At 40.5% G+C, this 19017-nt stretch overlaps 1 protein-coding gene and 1 long non-coding RNA gene across 4 annotated transcripts in view; one reads left to right on the top strand and one right to left on the bottom strand.

Annotated features, from left to right (window-relative positions):
- The window catches only part of RASGEF1B (RasGEF domain family member 1B), a 533671-nt gene that overhangs the window by 357976 nt on the left and 156678 nt on the right, over positions 1–19017 (top strand). The window lies entirely within an intron of this gene.
- LOC141568275 (uncharacterized) lies at positions 4625–8905 on the bottom strand. Its single transcript, XR_012491385.2, has 3 exons — positions 8710–8905; positions 7150–7231; positions 4625–6891 (listed from the first exon to the last, which is right to left on the bottom strand). It is a non-coding gene; the product is annotated as an uncharacterized LOC141568275 (long non-coding RNA).

The raw sequence follows: 19017 nt of genomic DNA, 5'->3' as shown, positions 1-19017 counted from the left end.
TGATCTCGGGATGCCAGACTAATAAAGCAGTGGGTGATTTGGATCCAAAATGGACAGTAGAAAGTGATTCTGTAATGGAATTTAGAATCTACCGATCCCTTCTGTGGCCTAGTGTCTCAGTGATTATCTCCTACATGACATATGCTACGGTATTTTGTCTTACCCTTGTATGGAGGAGCAAGGTGGACATATGGAGAAATGGCGTTTCAATGAACCCAGTAGTAACACTGAAAAGACAGACAGAACTGATCAGCCTTGAATCTTTTTTGTGAGATGATGGAAGGAATTCATGCTAGGTTTTGTTTTCTCTAAAGCCAGTGCCTGGAAAACTCTTTAAAACAGCCTGAGAAATTAATTTGCTGACAATTCTGAAACATAATCATAATTATGCCATTCATATAATTTGTACCAACTTCTGCTTCATTCTGTGTGTTTGCCAGAGATATATAATTGGTCTAGTCTACATCAGAAATGAGAACTTGCTGTCGTTACTGAGGTTATTTTTTCTTTGTGAGTGAATATAGGATAGAAAGTTACAAGTAACATGAATATTATTTACTTACTTTGGATTTTCCATTGAAGAACTGTGCATTTATCAATTTGTAATATATATGTGTTCTGAAGCACTTACCTTCAATACAGCCTATTCTTTGACGTTCTAGATAACCTCTGTAAACCTTGTCTAGGCTAAGAGTTTCCAATCTTCCTTGACTAAGAACTATTTTCATATTCAGAATACTCGTGGTTAAAAAGCTGGCTGTGAATGGCGGGCCATCTAACATGGAGGGTGATTAGAAGTGTTGTTTTCACAGAGAGTAGGGACAATTGGAATATAGTGGATGGGGCAAGAGATGCTAAACGTCTTGCAATGTGAGGGACAGTCCTGCACAACAAAGAATTTTCCCTCCCAGAATGTGAATAGAGTCCCCCCACCTCCACCCCCACATTGAGAAACTGATCCACTCACTTGAGCCTGAGTTTCATTCCTGTGCTTTTGAGTGGACTGTGTACTTATCATCCTGAGCTGATAACCAAAGGTGCAGCCACAGAAAGATCTGATGTGGTAATAAGAAAAAAATTCTGAGATGTTCTAAATTAATTTACAGTGGCTGGAGAGTGAGAGAAAAATACAGAGCTGCTAGTTTGTTAATGGCTGCTGACCCATTAACAAAAGATTTCTCATATTCTTGTTTTGCCTGTTGGAACTTCAGATTGATTTCCACAGATTATTTTAGCCGGACACCGTCAAACTCCAGGAGCTTCCCCTTGTTTACACGTGGGCTTCCAGGACCGTAGCCCCAGCCAATCTACAGGAGTGAATATTTCTTTATGCAGATTCTGGGGCCTATCCCAGAGCTGGCCCCACTTCATCTTCTCCACCCCTTGTCTATAGCTCATGCAAATTCTTTCAGGCTACCCCTTTCTTCCCCTCCCCCCACTTGATGTATAAAAACGTTTGCAAAACTCTGGGGCAGTGGACATGCTGTCTTTCCCACCTAGCCATGCTGCTGGTGGTTTAGACTCCATGCCCCAGGACCAGTCTTTGGGCTACCATGTTTGGCTCACTAAAACCTTACTTACAAAAAGACTTCCAGTTAAAAACTTTAGTTTAACAGCAGTGATAGCATCACCTGGGCCTATGGAGCTCATTTCCCTTCCTGCTTCCCCTGTGATCTAGACTCAGCCAAACCATCACAGCCTCATTCCTGCTGTCGGAAGCTAATATTCATCTTGTTATTCTTATTAATAGTAACAACAACTAACACGTACTGAGTATTTACTTGGTATCAGAGAAGATGGCTGGATCATTTTTTTATGTATTATTTCATTTTGTCACCACAATAATCCCAAGAGGAGGATATAATATCCTTCAAACAAATGAAACTGATGTTTTGAGGGGTTCAGAAATTTGCTTAAAGTCGTATAGGGGGACAGAGAAGATTATGGAGCTGGCATCTGACCCCAGGTCGATCCACTTACAAAGCCATGTCCTTGGGGCAGCTGCACTGCACTGCCTCCCCTGGCCTTTGTCTCCTGGCTGACGGACTCTGCGTTGGCTCCTCTGTCAGCTCATTCGCCTTATACTCTGTTCCCTTGCTAGGAAACTTCTTCCTTGCTCATCCTCATCCCAGCCTCCTTGGCCTGGCTGATGCTCCTTAGTCTTCCATCTCATTTCCTTGGGGAAGCTCTGGGTGACTTTCCTCACTGTAGGCTAGGGGCTTCACCTGCATGCACCCTCTATTTTCCCAGTCATGGGCAATACCAACAATGTTATACATTCACGTGTCTATACCCACTATTAGACACTAGGGTGTGACTTGTTCAGCACTCTGTCTCTGGTGCCTAGCCCTGGACCTGGCACAACTCAAGTACTACACAGATGTTTGTGGAATGTGGAGAAGGTGGCCTGGGCTCACCCACTGGCTCTTGTCATTCCAAGAGTTGTTCAAGTGGGTTTTTCCTCCAGCCCCAGCATTCTGGTCACAGCTAGCATTCCTGATTGGGACCCTCTGCCAGGCCAACTCTAAGGGGGGAGCATAAGCAGAGCTTGGGTGGGAAGACCAGAACTTGTGCAGTATGGAGGCAGGGGTTTTCAGGAGAAAGCTGGCTGGGGATTTGCAGTCCTATAGTAGGACCTATCAGACAAGTGGGACAAACTGTCATCATGTGGACTCCCTGGGCCACATGAGAAATTAGAAATGGCTTCCTGATCCACTAATTTTCTCTATCTTAGTGCAATTAAATGAGAATCAATCTAGATCTACTGGGATCCCCACCCCAAAAATCCTCCAAGCAACTTGAGAGGAGAAAAAGTCGTGGGTTTTATGATAAAAACAATAAAAAAGGAACGTTTCTTGAGTTATGCTTTTGGCACTTAACATTCAATAAAACTAGTTCATTACTTAGAAGTCAACAACTCAGGCACATTTTTATAGGATTATCTAGATCCTCAATACAACGATTACATTATGATGGTTCTACTATGTGCCAGGGACATTCAGCATGTGTATGTGTGGGTCCATTTGTTTGTTTATTTTTTCCCCTCTAGTGTTTACCACCATCCTAAGACTTGGGTACTGTGTTCCCTGTTTACACATGGTAAACAAAGTAATGTAACTTGCCCAAGGTCATGCGCCCTGTGAGCAGCTGAGATGGAATTTGAACTCAGTTCTGTCTGAATCCAAAATCTGGTGAATTGCTGGTTGTCTCATGTAAAAGCATCACCGCTCTTCCTCCACACGGTCCTTTCACTTCCTCATTCTTACAGAGGCAATGTTCTCTGTCACCTGGGAGAGACAGGTAGCCCAAGAAAGCCACCTGAGGAGAAGACTCAGGCATGACAGGGAGGGTGAGTGAAGAGGAAAATACTTGGTCTTTCTTTGCCAAAAAACGAGATAAAACTTCTGCCAAGTTGCAGGTGTAAATGATCTGTGATATAAATGGGAAGTTTTTCTTTTCCTTTAGGACTGCTTTTCATCAGGCAGAAATGATTGAAAATGCTCCAGGTCAAAGAATTTACCTAAGTTTGTGTATTCGTATCCAAATTTTATTTTTGAAACCCAGAAAAATATTCAGTCTGACTCAACCAGGAAACCTGTACTCATAAATAGATCCTCTAGAACATAATCAAAATGATAATTTCCTCCTCTGGGCTAGACCAACCCTGGTCGCCCGACTGCAATCATCATCGACCTGCCAGTCTACTGTGCTATTTCATTTTGTCAATCCATCCTCATTTCCAGGCAGTGCAAAGACTTGGGTGTTTTTTTTTTTTTTTTCCTGCAGCTGAAATCCTCCCAGTCTCCAGAGGCCAGTGTGGCTGCTGTAAGTCAAATGGAATTTGCAATTCCCAGGGTAGCCTTTATGACTGTTGTGCAAACACCATCCTCCTAAAAGCCTGTCTGAGGAGCAGCATTTGACACTTCTGTCTCACCTGACTCCATGAGGCCAAAGTTAGAAAGCTTGCTTTTCTCTGCACATATTCTTGTCAGACCAGCAGGGATCAGGCCTAGTCATATATGAAATAGCTGCTCATTTCTGAAGGGCTCCCCATATCCAGCTTCATTAACAGGGTAGGTCATTAGTAAATAAAAGAAATGAGTGGGGAGCGGTAGGGGGGATATACTTGTTCCCTGGAGGATAAACATTTTAAGTGTGTACATGTGTGTTCATTTATGTCCGGGTCACTTCCTGTCTTGGATCGCCTCCGGAGACATAGGAAAATGTCACGCGGTGTATGACGTAGATAATTACATGGCGGGCTGCAGAGACATGTTTAGAGCTTGTTATCAAGAGGACTTTTGATGATAGGCAGATGAGGACTCTATTTCCATTGTCCAGAGAGAGAAGCTGACGAGAGTGAGATTTCAGCATCGCAGCCTGTGTCTGTCAGCAAAGATGTAATCAGCTTTTGATAATTTAGAGGCTGTTTTTCTGCTCAGTGAATGATTTAGGGGCTTTTATTCTGTGATTGCTAGCACTTCTTTTACTAAAAAGGGCAGTGGGAGGGGAAACGAGATGAAAGTCAAACACGTCCATTTTCCAACTCTTTGGCAGCTTGGCTGAAGGGCATCCTGTGGGGTGGCGAGCATAACACTAGAAGCTGTGATGCCTTGGGATGGTTTTTATTTTTTATATTAAAAAAATTTTTTTAACTACAGTTGACTTTCAATGTTATATTAGTTTCAGGTGTATAACATAGTGATGAGACACATATAACGTACATAGTCATTACCCCATAAGTCTAGTAACTATTTGACACCATATATAGTTATTATGGTTGTCATGCGGGGACTCCGCTCCCCACATAAGAACGCAGGATATGGTGAGGCCAAAAAGGAACAACGGAGCCATAGACAGGGGAGTCACACCACTATATTCTCGATGGCGGCTGGTTGAGACACAAAAGGAAATATCTGCCAGTACCCAACACAGAGTCTTCCTGCACCCCAGTCTCGCTGGTGGCCTGGTGAGACACAGGAAGTAGGATCCACATGGTCCACAATCCACCATCCGCACTTGATAACCGCACTTGCTAGCAGCAATCCGCAGTCCACTTCTCTGCCAAACCACCCAACTCTACTTGCTAGCATAGCCACAGCAGTTATATTAATGGCTACTGGCTAACTGGTTACAGCTAATGGCCAACTAGTCACAGTTGATGGCCATCTACTACCCGAGCCAGCACCTTTCCACGTGAGGCCAAGAGCCTGGAAACTGCTCTCCTGGCTCTGTCCCGACAATGGTATTATTGACTATATCTCCTATGGCTTTGGGATGGATTTTAGAGGAAGGCATAGTATCTGTATCACTCTACTCCTTAAAGGTGACACAAATGAAATTAAAAGAAAAAAACCCAGGAAGTTGGAATTCACATTTCTGTGCCCCAACTCTTAAGATAGAAGAAGAGACATCCAGGTCACTGATTAAAGATCTTGCCCTGCATCTACACCATTGTCCACACCGTGCTTCTCGAAACTGCCTCTTCCTCTCGTTTCCCTTAGTCTGCACTCTTTTTGCTTCTCGCCTACCCCTTAACGCATTCTCAACCTCCTTTGCTAATTCCTAATTTTTCCACTGAGCTCTGTGATGGGGGAACTACCTTAGGATCCATGTCATCCCTTCTCTGCTGCGTTTTCTTCCTCAGAGCAATTCCGTCCACTCCTGTGTCCTCACTCATACTGAGACCATTTAGTGCCAGAGCTAAGCGTCTCACTGCCTGCTGGGTGTCAGCATACAGCTGTTCAGCAGGCATGTCAGATTTAATTAGCTGAAAATCAAACTAAACGGCTATTCCCTTCCTTCCCCTGCACCACCCAGGACCCCAATTCTCACAGTTGCTCATCATCACCAAGGATTTCCATTTATTGCTGATAGAGCAAAAATTGCTTCACATTGCTTGAAAAGACATTTGGAAGACTCAGTTACAATGAAAAGTACATATACCCTTTTACCCAGCAATTCCACTTTTGGGTTCTATTTTATTGAAATCAAAGCACCTCTCCATACAAGAGTATATATGTAAGGATGGTTATTGTTTGTAGTGGTGAAAACTTGGGAACAACCTAAATGCCGATTAGGGGAGAATAGATGACAGTGACTTACAGCCATTATGCAGCTCTTTGATGTGACAAGATGTCCATGATATATTCTGAAGTCAACAAGCAACTTACAAAGTAATGTACATAATATTTTCTCATTATTGTACAAGAAATCACAAAAACAACAAAAAACCCTATATGGATCTATATGTGTGTTTGTGTGCTTGAATGGATGTGGGAAAGAAGTGGAAGGTTGCTGAGCAGACTGTTAGCATTGTCTCCCTGGGTGGGGCTGTGGCAAGGAGGAGTGAATACTTGTTGCTTTTATAATATTTGAAAAAAGATATTTAATTGCTCATCCTCATGTATTTCTTGCTAGTCACTCAAGTAAGTATCTTAGCATCATCTTAGGCACCTCCCCCCTACTTCCTCTTTCCAGTGATTCATTATTTTTGTGTTTGCATTGTCCACCTGACTACAGAGTCATTGAGGCCAAGAACCTTCTGCATAGCACATTGCACGTTTCTCAATATGTGATTATTGACGTGAAATGTGCCATCGCTGCATATTTCTACTACAGGTATATCTCTAATCTTTTATTTCTAACTCAGAGGAGTTCCAGCGCTTTCGCCTAAACCCACCAATACACATTGCCTCCCCCGACAGTGCTTTGGCGAATATGCCCTTGGAATGTGTACTCTTCCACCCCAGGTTTTCTTACACAGATGATTCTCTTGCACATATTTTTACTCAACTGGGCATCCTGCTTTTAGTATCATGTAGAGTGTTTTGGTCAGGAGGCAGGTAAAGGCAGTAAACAGCATCCTGAAAGGCTGTGTGCATCCGTGCACTGAAATGAGCAAAGAAACATAATAATGAAGAAGGTAGTCAAACCCCCAGGGGTCTCCCAGTGTCAAATATTTGGCAATATGAAACCACAATATTCAGACATTTTAAAACCAATTCTTAAAATAGTCCAATCTCTATACTAGAGATGAAGTAAGGAACATTTTGCCACACCCGAGGGAAACTTTCAGCACACTCACAACCTTCTTCCACCCACCCCCCCATACACACACAGACACACACACACTGCATTGAACTTTACCTGAACCCCAACTTGCTGAATCATGATTTCACTGGCTTTGCTCCCAAGGCTTTCCAGGACTGATGGTTAATGTCTGAGTGGCCTGAACGGGGCGTGGTACATGTTCAATCAGATTTGATGGATGAATTGCTCCACCAGTCTTTCAACCAGTCCTGCCTACACTATTCAGGTGTGCATTCCAGAACCTTAAACAAATTCTGATGCAAACATATTCAGCTGGCCACCCTCATAGTTTGTGGGATTGCACAGCACATTGAATGACCAGGCATAGTGTTGTTTTCATGCAAATAAATCACTGAACGAAGATTGAGTAATATCATCAACATGCTATTTATATGCCCAACACTTTTCAGGCTGAGAGCTCAGCATAATAGCAGCCATCAATCACAATGTTCCTTTATTCCTGGAAGTTGCTATATATCACTATTGCCATTTTACTAATCGTGGAAGTGGGGACACTGTGAGATATACCCATAAAAATACTGCTCGTAGGAGATAGAATTTGGCATGCCATTAAAGAATAAAAACTCTGCAAGTAGTAAGACTCAAGTAGTTAAAAATAACGGACATGAAACAAATTGTGGTTGCTACAGAATGCCACCCTTTGTGATCATATCTGCACACAGGTAGGACGTATCATTAGGGTCTAAGCCTAACATAGCCAGCGGATAGAATGTCAGGCAGAAGTTATGCTTCTTGAACCCTACTGTGTGTGTTCTGCATTTTTTAAGGATAGATGTCAAACTAGTACCTATTAGGGGGCTGCGTTTTCCTCTGTTGGTACAGAATTCTGAATGTAGCCTCCTCACTTCAATCCGTTGACTATTCTGATTGGAGTCAATTCCTCGGAAAGATATTCTTACACATCTTGGCTCTTTATTGAGCCCTCTTTCTCTGCCTCTGTTCTCCCGCAAGCAGCACAATGTTCTCTGAATAAGCATAATCTCTCAGCATCAGAAGTTAGTGAGAGCTCTGCCCAGGGAGAGGAATTAGAAATCAGCCCATAAAAATAAATGAATCTGTTTCCATAGTGACGAGAATCTTTCTCTCCATAGTTTTTACCCTGTGTTCCCCCACAGATCCCTTAGGCAGAATAACAATAAACTCGAAGAAAACATTTTATTATCTTAATGGATTCTTAATTTAAAGCCAAAAGCCTTTAAATTATCTTCCCAAGGATACTGTTGGCCATAACTTTTGGATTTGAATATCTGAGCAGCACTGCAGGAGGAATATCACCTCCCAGAACCCCCAGCCAAGCGGGAGGAAGGGAATGGGGAAGACCTTATGGGTTACACATGCATTTTGTATGCAGCTCTCCTGATGGGTAATGCACCTGTCATGTTTAATATTTCATTGGTGGAAGAAACGTGCATCTGTCTGTGTTCATCTGCCGAGTGAGATTTTATACTGATGAAACCTGCATGTGGTGAGCACGACAGCCCTCCCTCATTATGCCCCTAAATCGTATTCAACGGCAATCAGGAGGAAGAATCCATACTAGCAGCAAAACCTGAGCCACTGCTCTTTCCCCACCAGCCAGCTCCAGGGGACCTTTACCTTTTCCTGCAGCTGGACCTGGACCAGCCTCTGTCATTCACACTGAAGAGGTATAGAGAAGACCAGCAGCTGAAGTGTCAGACCGTGGTTGCAGAGACAAAGGACCCATCGGAGCAAATTCCTGGGCAGAAATATTTTAGGGTGCAGGTGAGAAACTGGCAGCCACCCCAGGAAGGCAGAACTGGTGGTAATGTCCGGGCATAAACCTGGAAAACTCCTAAGACAGGTGACCCATGTGTGGAATGGGGCAAAGGACATGAATGGAAATTATTTCAGCATTGTTGCAAAATCGTGAAAGGGCTGAATAAATAAATACCTTTGACTTTTTGCGAAGTCATCTCCGTAGGAAAAACATCTTGACTCCCTTCCTTAATCCCTTATGAAGGTAATTATATATCCCAGTTTTCTTGGAAGGTTTAGGGTTCATGCCTATTGTCTGAGGATAACTATTAATGCCACCCCTTTCCATTCTGTCTGCATGACTTAATTTAAACTTAAGAGACAGAGAACTTAGTTGTCCCAGCTCATCTTTTTTTTAATACGTACTAGCAAAGCAAAGGATTAGCTTAGGTCAGGTGCTCACCATTAGTTAAATTACCTGAAGCCTGGATGGGGGTAGGTGGAGAGAAATAAAGAAAAGGGATTATGTGGTCTAAAATGTAGTTGCTTAGATATCAGGGGATGAGGATGAGAAAATTTCCTTCAAATTTTCCCCCAAATGATGAACAGATATCAATTGACATCTCCAATTCAGTGAATGAGTCAAGTTCTTGAGGGGGAATTGAGAATTACCTGGGGAGTTTAAATATCATTACTAAGTTTCGAGAATCAAGAGTAGGCTTATAAGGGAAAAGTGAAACCAACATTCAGCACACAGACCAGTTTGGACAGGAGAAAACAGTGAGCAATCAGAGAAGGAGTCTAAAGAACATCTCTAATGGAGGCTGATCTATTTCTTTTCAGAGGTTAGCACCTGTCATTTGTACTTACTGGGCAATGGAGGAAATAGGGCAAGTCCTTAAAGAGAGATGTGTAAGACTAATCCAAGAAAGGAAGCTGAGAGTTCATATAATTATACCATGTTTCCCCGAAAATAAGACCTAACCAGAAAATAAACCCTAACATGATTTTTCAGGATGACATCCCCTGAACTTATGTTAGACACCCTAATGTGTCTTTTGGAGCAAAAATTAATACCAGACCCGGTTTTATTTTCAGGGAAACATGGTAGTGAGTATTCTCCAGTGCTCAGGCCCTCATTCACTGCAGACTTACTTGGTGCCAGACATTGTCACAAATACTGGGAATGTAGCAGCCCTTCCCCACCCTTGATACTCCCTATCCTTCTTCCCTGACTTATTCTTTTTTTAGTAACGCTTTTAACTTTTATTTACTTATTTTGTTTTGCCCCTGGAATCTAAACTCCATGGAATCTAAGAGCAGGAATGTTCTCTGTTTTATTCAGTGCTATATTTGCAACATCCAAAAAGTGCCTTTCTCAAACATAACTTGTTGAATAGATTAATGAATTCCATCATCTATCTGTGTTACCTGAGCAAAAGAAAAGAGGGGTCATATTCATAAGTCAGAAATTATCTGAGTGTTCCATGGAACAAATGATGAAGCATGTACGTGTTTCTGTATTTGAGGATTTTCCTCTCTTATTGGGCATAAATGTCTTCAATATCTTTGCCAGCATATTAGTCAGTATAGGCTACATGATGCTGCTGTAACAAATTAGCTCCTGAATCTCAGTGGTTTAACACAACAGATGCCCACGCTGACAAATTCTCCACCATCACCTCAGCATGACGCTTTACTATTGCCTACTGCGAGATAATAGAGAACAGGGATAATTCATAACTCTGCTCATGTTTGCTCAGAGCTTGCTCCTTTTTCCAATATGACCCAATCTTTCTCTATCATCACCTCAAGGGAGACTAGGAAGACTACCCATGTATTCAGGAAGGAGAGGAGAACCAGTTGTAGTAAGCACACTCACCTCTATCATAACCAAAGACGAATGCTGTGGAACTATACTAATATTTAACATGAAAAGCTCTTGGAAAACACAGAATTGACTTTTGGGTTGAAATGTTTGGTTTAATAAGGTTTGAAATACAGGTTTAGAACTAGATAATGATAATTATATGAATGTTATTGCAAATGTATGAAACATTTTTTCAGTAAATTAAAAGAAAAGAAAACCCACACAAGTGATTACTGATCTACTCATTCAAGTGATTCAATCAGGACCCTGGCCTGTCCTGAAAATTTGTATCTGAATCAGTACTTCTGTAGTCTTTCCCCTCACTGGGAGGGAATTTATTTATTGTTACCTATTAGTGTGAAATTGCTGCAGCAGAATCCATCTTTCTGAATGGAGATGTCTATTTGGACCTGATCTTCAAGGCCCTATTAAGCAGGAAAAGCAAGTGCTTACTGTCTTCTAAACACAGCAGATTCTGGCTTTTTATCTTATTATGAAGGAAATGCCATCATCCCAGCTCAGTCACTGACCTTGAACACTCAACTTGGCAGAAGAAGTTGTGTGCAGTGTCAACAAGCCTAGTTTTCAAAAATTCACCCTCCTCCTCGTGGGAAATGTTTGCAGAAAGTGGTTGTGTGAGCAGGCAAGAAAAAGCAACCTATTCCTCTTAAATTCTTCTAATTTTTGTGTGGGCTAGTTGACAAATTGGCTCATGGAAGTAAATATTAAGCATTATAAAAATAACATTTATTTTCATTTTTATAAATGTATGTTCATTGTAAAACAAATTTAGAAAATGCAAAAATGTGTGGGGACAGAGTCCCAGAGAGCAGTTTCTGGGCTCGGCCTCACATGGAAAGGTGCTGGCTCGGTTATTAGGTGGCCATTGGCTATAATTGGATGGCCATCGCTGTGGCTGGGTGGCCATCAGCTGTTACCCATTAGCCATTAGCTACTAATATAACTGCCATGGCTATGTTAGGGGGTTGGTTGGCTGGCTGAGAAGTGGAGAGCGGATTGCGGCTAGCAAGTGCCGTTAGCAAGTGGATTGTGTATCATGTTGATCCTATTTCCTGTGTCTCATCCCGCTGCCAGCGGGACTGGGGTGCAGGAGGACCCCTCGTTGGGGCACTGGCAGATGTTTGCTTTTGTTTCTCGACCGTCTGCCATCGAGAGTGTAGTGGTATGACTCTCCTGTTTGTGGCTCCATTGTTGTTCCTTTTGGGCCTCACCATACTCTGTGTCCACCAGCCGAAAGCCGGGCCAGAGACCCTGCATGACATAGGTTCATAGCAAAATTGAGAGTAACTTACAGAGATTTCCCATGTACACCCCCTGTCCCCATGCAGAGCCTCCCCCACTATCATCACCCACCACCAGATTGTTGCATTTGTTACTATTGATGAACTTGTGTTTACACATCATAATAACCTAAAGTACATAGTTTACCTTAGAGCTCACTCTTGGTGTTCTACCTTCTATGGGTTTGTACAAGTGTATAATAACATGATAACATGTATCCACCATCATATAGTATCATCGTATAGAGTAGTTTCACTGCCCTAAAAATCCTGTGTGCTCTGCCTATTTATCCCTTCCCCCAGCAACTGGCAACTATTGATCTTTTTACTGTCTCCGTAGTTTTGCCTTTTCCAGAATGTGATAGAGTTGGAATCATACAGTTTGTAGCCTTTTCAGATTGGTTTCTTTCACTCTGTAATATGCGTTTAAGGTTCTTCCATGTATTTTCATGGCATCATAGCTCATTTCTCTTTAGTGCTAAATGATATTCCTTCATCTGGATGTACCATAGTTTATTTACCCATTCACCTACTGCAAGACATCTTTGTTGATTTCAAGTTTTGGCACTCATGAATGAAGCTGCTATAAACATTGGTGTGCAGGTTTTTGTGTGGACATAAGTTTTCAGTTCCCTTGGGTAAATACCAAGGAACACAATTGCAGGATCATATAGTAAGAATATATTTTGTTTTGCAAGAAGTTGCCAAACTATCTTTGAAAGAGTCTATATTATTTTCCATTCCCACCAGCAACGAATGAGAGTTTCTGTTGCTCCACATTCTCACCAGCATTGAGTGTTGTCAGGTGTTCCAGATTTTGGTCAGTCTACTAGGTGTGTAGTGGTATCGCATTGTTTTCATTGCATTCCCCTGATGACATATAATGTGGAGCATTTTTTCGTGTGCTTATTTGCCATCTGTAAATCTTCTGTAGGGAGGTGTCTGTTAAGGTCTTTGGCCCATTTTTAAAACGGATTGTTTGTTTTCTTATTGTTGAGTTTTAAGTGTTCTTTGTATTTTTTAAATAACAATCCTTTATCAGATATGTCTTTTACAAATACATTCTCCCAGTCTGTGGCTTGTCTTCTCATTCTCTCGCCATTGTCTTTCACAAGATGGAAGTTTTTAATTTTAATGAAGTCCAGCTTATCAATTATTTTTTTCATGGATTGTGCCTTTGGTGGTATATCTAAAAAGTCATCACCCCACCCAAGGTTATCTAAGTTTTCTCCTATGTTATTTTCTTGGAATTTTATAGTTTTGTGTTTTACCTTTAGGTTTGTGATCCATTTTGAGTTAATTTTTGTGAAGGGTATAAGGTCTGTGTCTATATTCATCTTTTTTTTTTTTTTGCATGTAGATGTCCTATTGTTCTAGCATTGTCTGTTGAGAAGATTATCTTTACTTCATTGTATTGTCTTTGCTTCTTTGTCAAAGATCAATTGAGTATATTTGCGTGGGTCTATTTCTGAGCTCTCTATTCTGTCCTATTGATTTATTATTATTTTTTTATTCTTTTGCCAATATCAGACTGTCTTGATTACTTTAGCTTCCGTCTAGTCATTTTCATTTTTATTTGTACACACACACACACACACACACACACTCACACACACTTACTCACTCTTCAGGATACTGGAGCAAATGGGCATGGCCACAGTTTATAGCTGCTTTGAGTGTAACCTACTTTAAAATCAAAGTCATTCTCAGAGTGTATGAGAATTCTCAGGCACATGCATTGGACTAACATTGTAGATTACAAAAAGCAAGTAAACATCTGCGTCTGACACATGATTTTCACTAAATTAACACAATTCAGAGCTACATTTCAAATGTGTGACTGGCACTTTAAAAAAGAAACTAAGCAAATGAATCCTCTCCGTCCATTACAAGGTTTAATATTAAGCTGAATGCTTAATGTTAAGACTAACACTGACCTTAGCTTGGTTCCAAATTTCAGCCAAAAAATAGATTTTCTAGAGACTTGGAATTTAAATTCAGCCAAAGTTAGTGGCGGGAGTCTCCTGAATAAAATTGGTAAAACATCTCTTTCTTACTGTATGAATTCTGTCATAATACTTTCTGTTACACTGTCATTTATTTGGTGTTCAGATACTAATAGTTCTAACTTCTTAACCTGCCAGGTCACGTACAGTCCAGATATCGATGAAATGTAACAATAAATTAAGGTGAATCAACTTTTGTTTTCCTTTTCTTTTTATTATGTATATACATACACTAATATTAAAGGGTAAACCCTGAAGTTAAAAAGAGAATGCTAAGAAGAAGGTAGTAGCTGTGTTGCCATGTTTTATTTGTATTTTTGACATTTGCTAAGACTTTAAGTAAAGAAAGTCCATTAAAATCATACATTTAGGAATAAGAAATAAAAGAGAGGGTGACTCAGAGAAACTAAACACCAGGTTGGCAGGTGAAGCACCTAAAGACCAGGTTCCAAACCAACCCTGGTGGCTCAATCTCTGAGTTTCTTAGGCGGATTTTTTTTTTTTTTTTTTAATTTAGACCAGGCGTGTCCAAACTTTTTTGCACGTTTTTCACCAAGGGCCATATGCGGTAAAATACACAAACAGCCGGGCCACTCACTCGAGGTGAAGTACGTATTGCCTCACCTTGTTTATTTAAGTAAACTAAATATATTTTTGGAATTTGCTGTGGGCCAATTAACAATAGATTGCGGGCCGCAGTTGGCCCGCGGGCCACAGTTTGGACACCCCTGATTTAGACTCTAAATGGATTTTTCTCCACCAAAGAGCTCAGTTCTTCTTCAGTTTATCTTTAACTACCAAGTACATTTTCACGTTTCAGAAGTCATCTTTTTTTTTAATGATCATAAATTAAATGGTGGAGAGACTCAGAAAGAATAAACTGTCCATTCAGAATACTGAGGATTGGAAAGAGTGTTACTTGAATACTATTAGTGCGGTTTCCATTTTCCTGGTGTTGTGCAAGTGGACTCTGCACCTGCTGTGTGTCTGCCCTTCTCTGAAAGAGGTTTCCTTTCCCTGCCTGTGAATATGACCGAGGATGAAGTGCATAAAGGTGTTACATCACCTGGTGTAATGTATGAAGGACTCAGCTGCCCGCATTCTGAAGGTGAAGTGGCCCCAGTGGGAGTAACAGCTGGTATGCATGTGCTCCCATCAGCCCAAGCTCCAAAAATAGAAAGCACCAACACTAAAATGATCTGTGCATTTGGATGGAGGGCACAGTTTTCACTTCTCTTCAAGGCTGATTAATTAGACAATTTTCATCTAGCAAATTTTCATCTAGCAATCACTTGTCAATTATAAGCAGCAGGCAGCAGATGATACTGTAAAATCTCTGCTCAATAGTAATTTTTAGGAAGGAGGGTTCAGAATAGAATCGGTTTAGGAAACAATGTAATTAAATAAGCAGCCAAGAGAAAATATTTCAACTCTTATTATTGTCCTACTCTGTCCCCTATTTGGCTAAGGGAAATCTTTTCTTAGGGGTTCATTGTTACTAAATACCCATTTCTAAGTGGATTCCAATGTTGCCTTTTGATGTGACATGACTATATATCTGCAGCTACATGATATGCAGAAATGCCCTTAATGTGTGCCAAATCTATTCAATTTTTAAATTTAGAGAAATTTTAGAAAAATAGAAACCTAAACAAAGAATTGAGGGAAAGTCCGCCAAATGGAGGAATCCCCTTTATTTGAATAAAATGTCCCTGAAGCATTTATCAGGGGCCAAGGACCAGTAACACTTTATGCCAATCAAACATCAAGAAACTATCGTCAATGAAGCAGCAGCAACAGGCCAACCAACCAACCAACCAACCAACCAAAACATATCTGTCTTACAATCTGTAAAATTCTTGCAGATTAAATCAGTTCAGTGTTTTGATAAGCTGGTTCCAATTTAGTATATAGCTGTAAGAATGAAATAAAATGAAACACAACAAAAAACAAAATTATATTCCTTCTCTACTCTGCATTGACCCTGAAAAACACGGCATATTTTAAAGAAAGACATGAGTGTAATAATGAAGAAACATCGCTCTTTATGACCTAACAACATTATGACCTATAATGTTTTAGGGATGCAAAACATTTTATAAATATGAGTTACCATTATTACCTGTGACTCTCCTTTTAGCATAGTTGGAATGCAGCATCAGTGGCCACCCGTAACTGAAGAATATTGGCAAACAATTTGTCATGCCCTCCATTCCCTACAATGTTCCTTTCCTTCCATGACACATCTACCATTTTGCCCGGCATACTCTACACAGATACTGGGAAAATAAAGAACGCCGGGAGATGGTTGGTGCTGTTTGGTGTCATTTCGAGTTGACAGAATTTGCTCTAAATACTCTTCATAAATTAACTCTTTCCTTAGCTTTAAAAAGAGGCAATATCAGTGTGGTATACTGGTGAACAGCATAGTTTTTGGAGCCAGAAATCCTTGGGTTCAAATCCTGCTGTCATTATATGTTGATGATCTTAACCAATTTATCTCAATTTATTAAATGTTAGTTTCCCAATCTGCATAAATATAAATCAGACTTCATAGGATTTTTCATAACAGTGCCTGACACACAACTGCCAAGTAAGAATAATTAACTGAACTATTTCTGGCTGTCTGTCTGTCTATCTATCTATCTATCTATCTATCTATCTATCTATCTATCTATCTATCTATCGATGTAGCTATGTAAACACTTAGGCACAATGTTCGCTTAGTAAATAGGCAATACACGGTAGTTATATAATGGCCTCAGGGACTTTCTCCTTGCTATTCTCAACCTGTAATATTCCTCTGCAGGTTTTTCACATGTCTTGTGAAGTTCTTATTTGCAAGCAGCAGTAACCAGCTCTGGCTAATATAAACAGAAAAACACATTATTAATAGATACTGCTGGAGGATAAATTTGGTGGAGTACATATTGGTACAACCACTATGGAAAACTAATAGGCATTATCTATTAAAATGGAATATTGTATATGCAGAGTCTGTGATCTAGCAATTCTGCTCCCAGCTACATGCCGCGTAGAAAGAATACACATCTGTGCACCAAAAGGCATGGATAAAGGTGTTCATAGCAGTATTATGTGTAACAGCCCCAAACTGGAAACAATACAGAGGTTCAGCAGCGGTAAAATGGATAAATTGTTACAAATGGAGAAATTGAATGGACTACTACACAGCAGTGAAAGTGAACCACTTACAGCCATACACATCGGCATGACGAATCTCAAAGGCAGAATGTTAAGGAAAAGAATGCAGATCCAAAAGGATGTGTTTTGTATAAATTCATTTATATGCACTTCAAGATTGTGGTGGTTGGGACCTTTGGTGTTAGGAAACAGGACCGTGGCTTCCTTTAGAGCAATGACTATGCACAGTTTCCACCTGGACGTGGCCTTGTTTGGCCTCCAGGTTGCCAAGCAGGAGACCATCTGTCCTAAAGGACGTATAGAAAACTTGTATCCTCCTTGACCTGAGAGGTCTGGGAAGCCCCAGTCTGTCTTGACTAGGGATGGGAAAGGAAGGTCAGACCCACTAAGAGACAAGGGACAGAGGTGACTCTGTGTCCTAAAACATATCTGCTTTTTTATTTTTACCTTGTATACGGTGATTTCAGATAAAAATGTCGTTGTCATGCATCCTTTGTAGTAAAATAATTAATATGACTATAAATGCTTTTCTTTGTTTTTGTTTGAGAGAACCTAACAATTGTGTGGTACTGTATGTTCTGCTTTGTAAATCATGCTCGTGGGCCTCATCTTGCATGGAGTTTTGCCCTGAGAATGAAAGACAATGTCAGAAATGCCTCTATCACGGTCTCTGATCCGAGTGGTCATTCCTAGCAAAGCTGAGGTGGGTAGGGCAGGGAAGAGGAAAGGTAGCAGGGCCTTTACTTTCTTGTTGAAGGAATCAAAAAGAAAAATGTCTTAAATCCAGGTCTTTTGACACTAAATTCTGTTCTCTTCAATCTGAATACCGTTTGGATCATGGCTCACATCTAATAACGAAAATCAGCTGATTTAACAATTGAAATGTAATGAGCACACAATGCTGTGCCATGAACCCCACACCAGAGGCTTCCTTGGGCACATCCAGGAAGGAGTCACCTCTGGTTTTGTTCTAAAGTCCAAGCCAGAGTGGACTCTCCTGTCAGCAGGAGGAGCTCATCTATTGGTGAGTCAGTAACTGCTTTCATAAGACACCATTCCTGTGTCTGAGAATTATAACCATAATCCCATTTCAATACCTAAAATTATGTAGATAACATAGTGTGGAATCTACAATGTGGACAATATTTTTAGGAATGAATATATATATATATATTCATTTATATTTATATTTATATATATTTATATATATTCATATATATATGAATATGTTCATATATATATGAATATAATATATTCATTTATTTATTTATTTTTGCCCTATTACAGTGGAGAATAAAATGGGGAGGACTGCTTTTGGCTCATATATCACTATAGCATAGAACATGTGATCCAGGAACCCCCAAACCCAGTGATGGGGCAGATGCCATATCGTGTACCTCACTGTACATCCCCCCATTTCAGTTGCAACCATTGGTTACTCTCCTTTGCTCCATTTCCTATCAAATCCTCATCTTAAGATATTATTCTCCCTCAGTCATTTTCCCCCTTACTATGAATTAAAACCAACATTCCATCTCTCCCAAGGAATTTTACACATTGAGCTTTTTTTCTAATTTTTAAAATCGTTTTTTATATTTAAAACAATTGTTTTTAGTTACAGGTGACATACAATATTATTTTAGTTTCAGGTGTACAACTTGTGATTAGATTAGACATTTATGTACCTTATGAAGTGATCACCCTGGTAAGTGTGTTAAGTGTAGAATGAATGTTTTTTCCCCAGGAAAGAAATTTCAGGTGCAGATAATCAGTGGGTGGGGCATCCTTAACCTTTGCACTTGAAATGCACCACCTCTGCTGTCTGGGAGAATTATGACCATGGGTTATT

Source organism: Rhinolophus sinicus, chromosome 1 (assembly GCF_057876585.1).
Source record: "Rhinolophus sinicus isolate RSI-liver-muscle chromosome 1, RSI-T2T, whole genome shotgun sequence".
Taxonomy (NCBI): Eukaryota; Metazoa; Chordata; class Mammalia; order Chiroptera; family Rhinolophidae; genus Rhinolophus; species Rhinolophus sinicus.
The sequence above is the reverse complement of the archived record's forward strand: the minus strand, read 5'-3'. Positions and strand labels throughout refer to the sequence as shown.